The sequence below is a fragment of the Macaca mulatta genome, chromosome 1 (assembly GCF_049350105.2).
Source record: "Macaca mulatta isolate MMU2019108-1 chromosome 1, T2T-MMU8v2.0, whole genome shotgun sequence".
Taxonomy (NCBI): Eukaryota; Metazoa; Chordata; class Mammalia; order Primates; family Cercopithecidae; genus Macaca; species Macaca mulatta.
In genome coordinates, this window is record NC_133406.1 from 76,975,558 (window position 1) to 76,984,370 (window position 8,813).

The following is an 8,813-nucleotide window of genomic DNA, read 5'->3' on the forward strand; positions in this document are numbered from 1 at the left end:
TTGTCTGTATCTGCAAAAAAAAAAAAAAAAAAATTCTTGCTGAGGTTTTGATAGGAATTATTTTAAACCTGTATATCAATTTGGGGAGAATTTGCATCCTTACTATGTTGAATCTTCCAATCCACAAACATGATATGTTACTCCACTTATTTAGATACTTGATTTCTTTTATCAGCGTTTTTGAGGCTTTCTCCATACAAGTTCTATACCTATTTTGTTAGATTTATATGCGTGTTTTATTTTTTGATTGATTATAAGTGGTTTGTGTTATTTTCAGTTTCCAAGTGCCCTTTGCTAGCATATTGAATCACAATTTTTATATGTTGGTCTTGATCTTATAGAGCTCATTTGTTAAATTTAGGAGTTTCTCTGTAGATTTTTAGGAGTGTCTGCAAAGAGTGTTATGTCATCTACAAACTGAAACAGTGTTATTTCTGCCTTTCCAAATATATGCCTTTTCTTTTCTTTCATTTGCTTATTACACTGGCTAGAACTTCTAGTACTATGCTGAACAAGAGTGTTGAAAGCAGACATCCTCGTCTTGTTCCCAGCCTTAGGAGAAAGCATTCAGTCTTACATCATTAAATATGTTAGCTGTAGTGTTTTAATAGATGTCCATTATCAAATTGATGATGTTCCTCTCTGTTCCTGCTTTTCTGAGAGTTGTTACGATGAATGGCTGTTGAATTTTGTCAAATGATTTTTTTTTAACAATTAATGTATTTGTGATTTTTCTTCTTCAGTCTGTTACTGTCCTGCTTAATTTTGGTATATTGAGTCAGCTTTGCATTCCTGAAATAAACTCCCTTGGTTATATTGTATAATTCTTTTTATATATTGCTGAATTGTATTCACTAATACTTTGTGAAGGATGTTTGTGTCTATGTTCGTGAAAGATTTTGGTCTCTAGTTTTTGCTTGTTTTGTACTATCTTTGTCTGATTTTGATATCAGGACAATATTAGCTTCATAAAATAAATTGAGTAGTATTTTCTCCTCTTCTGTTTTCTGAGAGAAATTATATAGTATTGCTATTAACTTTTCCTTAACTGTGTGGTAGATTTCTTTCCTGAAATCATCTGGGCCCAGAGATTTCTGTATACTATAACTTTTTATCTTCTTACAGCAATATTATACCACTTCACGTTTATTATAATAACTTTTCATATTTCCCTTCCCAGCCTGTATGCTATTTTTATTTTGCTTATAAATATAAGTTGCATGTACCATCAACCTCATATTACTTTATTTAAACCAGTAATTTTTCTTTCTTTTTTTTTTTTTTTTTTTTGAGATGGAGTCTTTCTTTGTTACCTAGGCTGCTGGAGTACAGTGGCGCGATCTCTGCTCACTACAACTCCACCTCCTGGGTTCAAGAGATTTTTTTCATACCTCAGCCTCCCAAGTATCTGGGATTATATGCACCTGCCAATACGCCCAGCTAGTTTTTGTATTTGTAATAGAGACAGGTTTTCACCATGTTGGCCAGGCTGGTCTCAAACTCCTGACCTCAAGTGATCTGCCCACCTTGGCCTCCCAAAGTGCTTGGATTACAGGCCTAAGCCACTGCATGTCGCCCAGGCAATTTTTCTTTAAAGTGAATTACATAATGAGAAAAAATCTTACCTATCTACCCAGGGAGATACCATTTCTGGTGCTCCTCAATTTTTTGTGTAGACCTGTATTTTTTCCTGGTATTTTCATTGTGACTGAAGTACATTCTTTAATATTTCTTGGAGTGCAAATCTGGTGATAAATTTCAGCTTTTGTGTCTGATGAAGTCTGTATTTTACATTTGTTTTTGAAAGGTGTTTTAACTGAATGTAGAATTCCAGATAAATGTATTTTCTCTTAGTGTTTTAAACATGTTGTTTTCCTATCTTCTTACTTGAATTATTTCAGATAATAAATTTTCTGTCATTTTTATCTCTGTTCTTCTGTATCTGTTGTATCTTTTTAGTCTTGCTGTTTTTAGTAGTCTCTGTTGATCACTGATTTTGACCAACTTGATTATTGCGTGTCTTGGTATAATTTTTCATGTGTCTTTTGCTTGGAGTGCCCTCTGATCTTTGTGGGTGGTTCTTTCCCCGGCCTGAGGGTGTTTACTCACACCCATGGTGATCAGTAGTCTGCTTAATACTCAAGATAGATGTCTCTGGATCTCAGGACTTCTCTCTCTGTGCAGTTCACTTGTCTCTGATACCCTGCCGTATCAACTGTAGCCAGCCTGATCTACTCAGATTCATAACTGCATCTCACCTCAGGGGGTTGCAAGCTTTGCATGACTTTTCCCTCCCTGTACTGTGGACTGGGAACTCACTGAAGTCAGTAAGCCAGAGTAGTCATAAAGCTCACTCTGTTTGTTTCCCATCTCTGAGGGTTCACTGTCCTTTACTACCTAATGTCCACTGCTTTTGAAAAGACATTTTTTCCATTATTTTGCTATGTGTGTGTGTATTTATTTGTTCCAGGTGAAAGAAGAAGAGTCCCTGTTACTACATCACAGCCGGAAGCTAAATGATCCTTTAAAAAGATTTAAAACTTTTTTATATTACCCTTACATTTTCCTTTTCTAATGCTCTTCATTCCATGATACAGCTTTAAATTTCCATATGGTGTCATTTTCCTTCTGCCTGAAATACTTCGTGAAGTTCATTGATCTTTTATTCTAAAATGCACTTTATTTTTCATATCAGATAGTGTTCATCTCTAGTTTTTTTATTTCTTACATTTTTCTATATAATAGGCTTAATCTCTGCCTTTTTGAATATATGGCATATAATTGTAGCAATTTTTAATATTTTCTGAGTGTCATTTTTGAGTTTGTATATTTTTATTCTCATTAAGGATAGTATTTTGTTGGTCTCTTTATAATAATGGTCCCTTTTGATTGGATTCTAGACATGTGAGCTCTGTCTTGTTAAGTACTTGGTATTTTTGCATTTCTGTAAATATTCACAAGTTTTGTCATGGAATACAATTATTGAAAAGTATTAAAAACAGTTTTATCCTTTCAGGTTTTCTTTTGTCACTTCCTGGTGGTAGCAGAGCAGTGTTTATCCAGGACTAATGTTGCCACACTACTCAAGCAATACATTTTGGCATACTCTATATGATACTGTCTGGATTGTGAGGTTTTTACACTACAGCTAGTGGGAACACAAACTCCTCATCCTCATGTGAGCCCCACCTATTGCTCCTCTTTCAGGAGATTCATGGTTTCCTCGCACACATCTGATGACTAGTACTCTACTGAAGAATTGCGGGGGTGCCTCTGCAGATACCTGGCACTCTGGGTGCAGTACTGTACTCTGTGAACTCTAAGCTCTTGACCTCAGTGGACTCCCAGCTCAGTCTCCTCATGGCCCCAGCTAGATCTCCCTCCCCAGGCTGCAGTCTGGAAACTCTGATTCAGACAGTAAGCTGGGACATTCCTTAAAGCTCACCTCATTTGTCTTCCCATCTTAAGGAATGACTGTCCTGTGCTGCCAGAGTACAATATGTAAAAACATATGTGTAGTACAGCTTTCTAGTTGTTTGAGGTAGAATTAATTTGGAACCCATTATTCCATCTTGATCATACTGGTCAAAAATAGAAGTCTCTTCATTCCTCTGAGACTGAGAATTTAATAAAATCCCTTCAGAGAAGACTCAACTCATGCGGCGCTTTAATTTTCTAAAACTTTTAATGACCTTCACCTTGAAATATTGAATGTTTTATGTTGACCATATTCTATGCCACTCATGTTTAAAATCCTCACGGATGTATTTTGCCTTAAGAGTAGCATGCATGTTTTATGCATGTGTCATAAATACCATGCCTGTGACATATATTCAGTGTATATACCAAATATAGTATAATTTAAAGGAAATAAATCCAGATTTTTTAATGAATGCTTGTTCTGTAAGTCTTTAACAAAATGAAAACTTAAACAGATACAAGTATTGTTAGTAATGTTTTGCCAGGGTTGGGGGGTGTGTGTGTGTGTCTGATGGTTGTAAATCTTAACAGACTGAGTTATGTGGAAGTTATATCAAAATATTTTCTATAATCTTCAATCCTGGTTCTCCATCTAATCAGCTGATAGGATATATTAGACTTAGTTATGAACTCTCCATTCTAAATCATGCAAGGTTTGGGCCCCTTGCACAGGGGCAATATATTCAGAGAAGACCTTCAATTATCTACTCCTCATTCACCGTGAGATGGTGATTGCCCACATATGTGTGGTCTCTTAAAGCCAAGTATTTGAGCCTGACAAATCATTGCTAAGGCTGGGGACCCTGGAGTTTAAGATTTTATTCTCCTAAGAAACCACTCGACTATTCTCTGCATGCCCCCCACCCCAAAATTTTCTGTTGCTTTGCACATATAAACATTTCCTAAGGCCAGGAAGTTGAAGTAGCCTTGATACTTTCTTACATAAGTGAGGAGAAATTGCAGCAAGAAGAAAGCATAAATCAGTATCACAATAAATTACATTTATGTGTTGGGGGAACTGGAATTCTGCAAAGGAGGAGAGAGACAGTTTAGGATGTGAGTGAAGGGGGACTTTGATTTCTTATTACCTAGTTCTTCTGCTTGAAGTTTTATAACAGGCTTTATTACTTTATAATCCTTAAAGAGAAGTAAAATGTTTATTGATAGGATTTTTTCTCAGCTGAAAACTGAATAGGCAACAACCATCAGTAGTAAGGAAATTAAATACATTGTTTATAGGAAATTGGATAGTTCAACTGAAGTATAACAAAATGAACTGAGAACAAAATAGGAGGCAGACTGGTTATAATTGAGCATGTGTGGTACTTTGGTATGTAAAATAAAATGTTCAGATATTATTACCACGAACATATTTAAACACTGCGTTCATTAGATGAAAAAAATTTCTTGACATATGACAAGAGCACAGAATTAGCAAAGCCATGTAATTACAAATTACCAAATATTTCAAGAAAATACCAAAAGCATGTAAACCAAGATTGTCCACCCTGCAGCCCACAGGTCACATGTGGGCCATGACAGCTTTGAATGAACACAGATTCATAAACTTTCTTAAAACATCGAGACTTTTTTTGCCTTTTTTTTTTTTTTTTTTTTTTTTTTTTTAGGTCATCAGCTATTGTTAGTGTTAGTATTTTTTGTGTGACTCAAGCCAATTCTTCCAGTGTGGCCCAGGGAAACCACAAAATTGGACACATTTGATGTAAACATTTCAAGAAAATTCAGATTCCATGATCACTCAAGACAGACGATTCACCAGCCTTTGAGTAATTTTAACACATGAAGAGCTAGAACTGTACTTAGAACAGATAGGCCGTTTGGTATATTATAATTCTGTTTCCCTTCAGAAATGTTTACATGTGTACACTTAGGGTGTAAGTGTACACATGTAAACATTTCTGAAGGGAAGACTAAGCATATTCCTATACTGAAGGTAAGATACAGACCCATGCATGTGTTCTTTTTCACATTTGTTCAATTCTGCCATGTAGCTGCAATGAAATCAATTTGTTTCATGTAGCATTGAATTAAGACAACCATGAATAAGAATGCAAGTACTAGAATGAGGCCAAGCTGAAGTACTAACCTCAACTGTGCCTCCCAGGGTCCTGGCCCCATCCAGCCAAACAAATCCCATGATTAAAGGTGTGCATTAGGAGACCAGCTGTCCTCCTCCTTAAGTCTCTGTATTGACCCTCCTGCTTTGTCCAAAGCATTAGTCCCAGCATTGTAAGATGTATAAGCAAGTACACAGATTCCACTTTGGCCTGCAAGGAGGAAGTCTAGGACAATGTTGCCATTCACAGCATCCATAGCCAGTGAATTGAGGTGGACCTGAATGCTTCCAGGGCCAAGATGGTATCATTAATCATTTTAGCTAAAGACTGGCACAAACTTCATATCAACTTTTCTAATTATTCTCATAGTTATTCCCAATATAGGGATCATGGGCCCTCAGACTGTACTTAAATAAAAAATCAGTTTTCTCTCCAGAAAGTTTTCCTGAATAACCAAGGTAAGCCTCATTTTGGAGAGATCCCTGCAGTCACCTGAAGTCTACAGGAATGATTTGTGGTATTTCCTTAAATGCCAAAGTCTCTTACAAAAGGTCAAAGTCACCATGTTTTCTAGAGACAAGTTAACACTTATTAGGCCACCTCAAACAGGACCAACATCAGTCACAGGAACAGGTGACCTTGTCCTCAGTGTGGTCTTCTGGCCATCTGGTAAGCCTGAGTTCCCAGTTCAGTTAAAACAATTAAGTCTAGTTCTTGGTTTATGCAGGGGATGCCCAGGGGCACTCCTGTGCTGTTTGTACCACCAGCTGGGTAGCTGGGTGCCACCTGTCCATACTACAGAATGAACAGTGACAACTATTCGTTCTATGAGAAATGGGGAAGATACCTGGGGGTATTGGTAGGTGGATTCATGTTGGTGTGTGTGTGTGTCTGTGTCTGTGTACACTCACACAAACACACCCAGCTGTGGTATAGGAGCTGGGGCTCTCTTGCTGTTTCCATAAACTTCTCAGTGAGGTAAAGGAGAATAGTGATTAACTAGTGATTCCTCTGTTGAGGTATGGCAGGCCTAGCAGTCAAATTTAATTTCAACTTTAAATTTAAGGTGCTGGCAACAGTTTGGGAGAACAACATCATGTTGTTTTCCTTTGCAATGAAAGCTCCAGGGGTTGTTTTGGAAGATAGCCATCATTAAAGTTCCTCCCTTCTGTGAAGCTACTAGAGTGTTCTCAGGTCCTAGAATTGTTGCTTTCCGTACAATTGTACTTTTGTGTCCCATTTCAGAAGCTATAACTTCATCTTTTTTCCAATCATTGCTAATTCAAAGCTTTCCTCCAGAAGGACTAGATACAAAAGGGACTAAAGCATTTAAAAAATATACAAAAGACCCATTATGCCACCCTCCTTTGGCCCACGTGGACCACATAGGGGCACTTGGTGAGTCATGTACTCAACCAATTAGCCATTAGCTTTTTTATCTAAGATCTTGTCAGTGCAACAAGTAAATCCATATCTGTTAACCAGAATTAAGTTTAAATATCCTGCCTCTTTTTTGCTAAGCAGCCTCCCAGAAGGTATATCAACCAGGCCAGCCCCATCTACTAGTACCAGCTACCATTAGGGAAAAGGAGGACTTTTCCCTAGGGCTACCCATTAGGTAAAAAAGCATCATCATGCCCAGTAATGATCAGGTGGAATCTCAGATTTTCAGAGTAGCTCCCAGCACTTTCCTTCTGACCCTTATCTGGGATATCATTGAAAGGAGATGATCTCTTTCTGGGAACACCTGCATTTACTGACCAAACTGCCTTCCTAAGGCATGTGAATCAGAAGAAAGTGTGGGAGGTACAGCCAGACGTGACATTTCTTGAGTCAATTTTTGAGGAGAACACCCCAACGTTCAACAATTCTAGGTCTTTGAGAATTATAGTAAGTATAAAAGGTCCATCATATCCGACCAGTAGCCGATTGTTGAATTGTTTTGCAATAAAAGGCACATTGTTGTCAGATACCAAGTGGCTCATAAAGTCAGAAATACAACAGATTAGTTTCATGGGCCACAATGTTGTGCTCGGAGTAAACTTATGAGACTGGAACACCAATACACAACCTGAAAAAGTGTTAATTTCAGTAAGGCAGCATTTACAACCCCTAGGAGAGGTCACAGAGCAGATGGGATTAATGTGTCAGAAACAGATATGGTCAATGTCAGTGGCCCATGCTGTGTGGCTGCCCTCATTGCAAGACAACCAGGTCAACTTTTAGCAGGAATCAAAATTCTGGCATGCAATTGCAGCCTATGCATCAAAAACACAGGACTTTTTACTTTTTGCCCAATGTGATGGTTGATACATTGCCATATCTGCTATGATGGTGGTTTAGGTAAGCAAGGGTAGCAATCTAGGCAGTTCAGGCCCAATTGATAACTTGACTACAGACAGTTTCAACACAGAATGGGTCCATCCATGTCCATGAGTGACCCAGATGATTCAATCAGCAGCCACTATTTGTTTTATTAGTTTGTAGAGCCAAAGAGGAGTGTTTTAAAATCTGCCAGTCTGTAGTTTTCCTAGTGACAGTCCAAAATATATCAGGCCATGGCAACAACTCAAGAGTCAGTAAAAATATAATAAGGTTCATCAAGGGTATTATTTGCCAGAGCTATGAGAACAGCCTTGAGTTCTGCCCACTAAGTGCAGCGATGACTGTGCCTATTTTCAGTTCTGAATAATTGGCCCTGCCTGAGACTGAGCAGTTGAAGCCACCCAGTGGACACCAGCAGATTTCAGCTTAGCTGAACCATTGGTGAAGCAGGCAAAGTGATTATGGGGAACCTCTATGAATCAGGGGCTCCATTGAGCCAGCATCTTGCTATTGGTGGAATAGAAAAGCTGCATCTTTTCATGTAGCACCTAGATGTCACCAAGGCCAGGCTGGCTGTGTTCGTGATTTACCATTTCTATTTGACAAGTGAGCTTTTTGGACACTTTTCACTTTGTTAGTCATGGAGTCTGAGTTGATCTTGCCAAAACTGAAATATCAACCAAAGAGTTACAGTTCCCCTGGGGGTCAGGTGCTCAGTTTCAACAAGAACCCACCCAATAGTAAACTAATAGCTGCTTTTCAAAAGAGGCCTATCTGCTGGTAGCTGTGTTAAGGAGGTGCCCAAATTCTAAGGGGCACCTCCAAGTGGAGGCCACCTTCCTTTGCCAGAGGCTCCCATTGGCAACATTAGAGTCACGGAGATGTGTAATTCAAAGGAATCATTGAAGATGTGGGACTGCAGAAGTATTA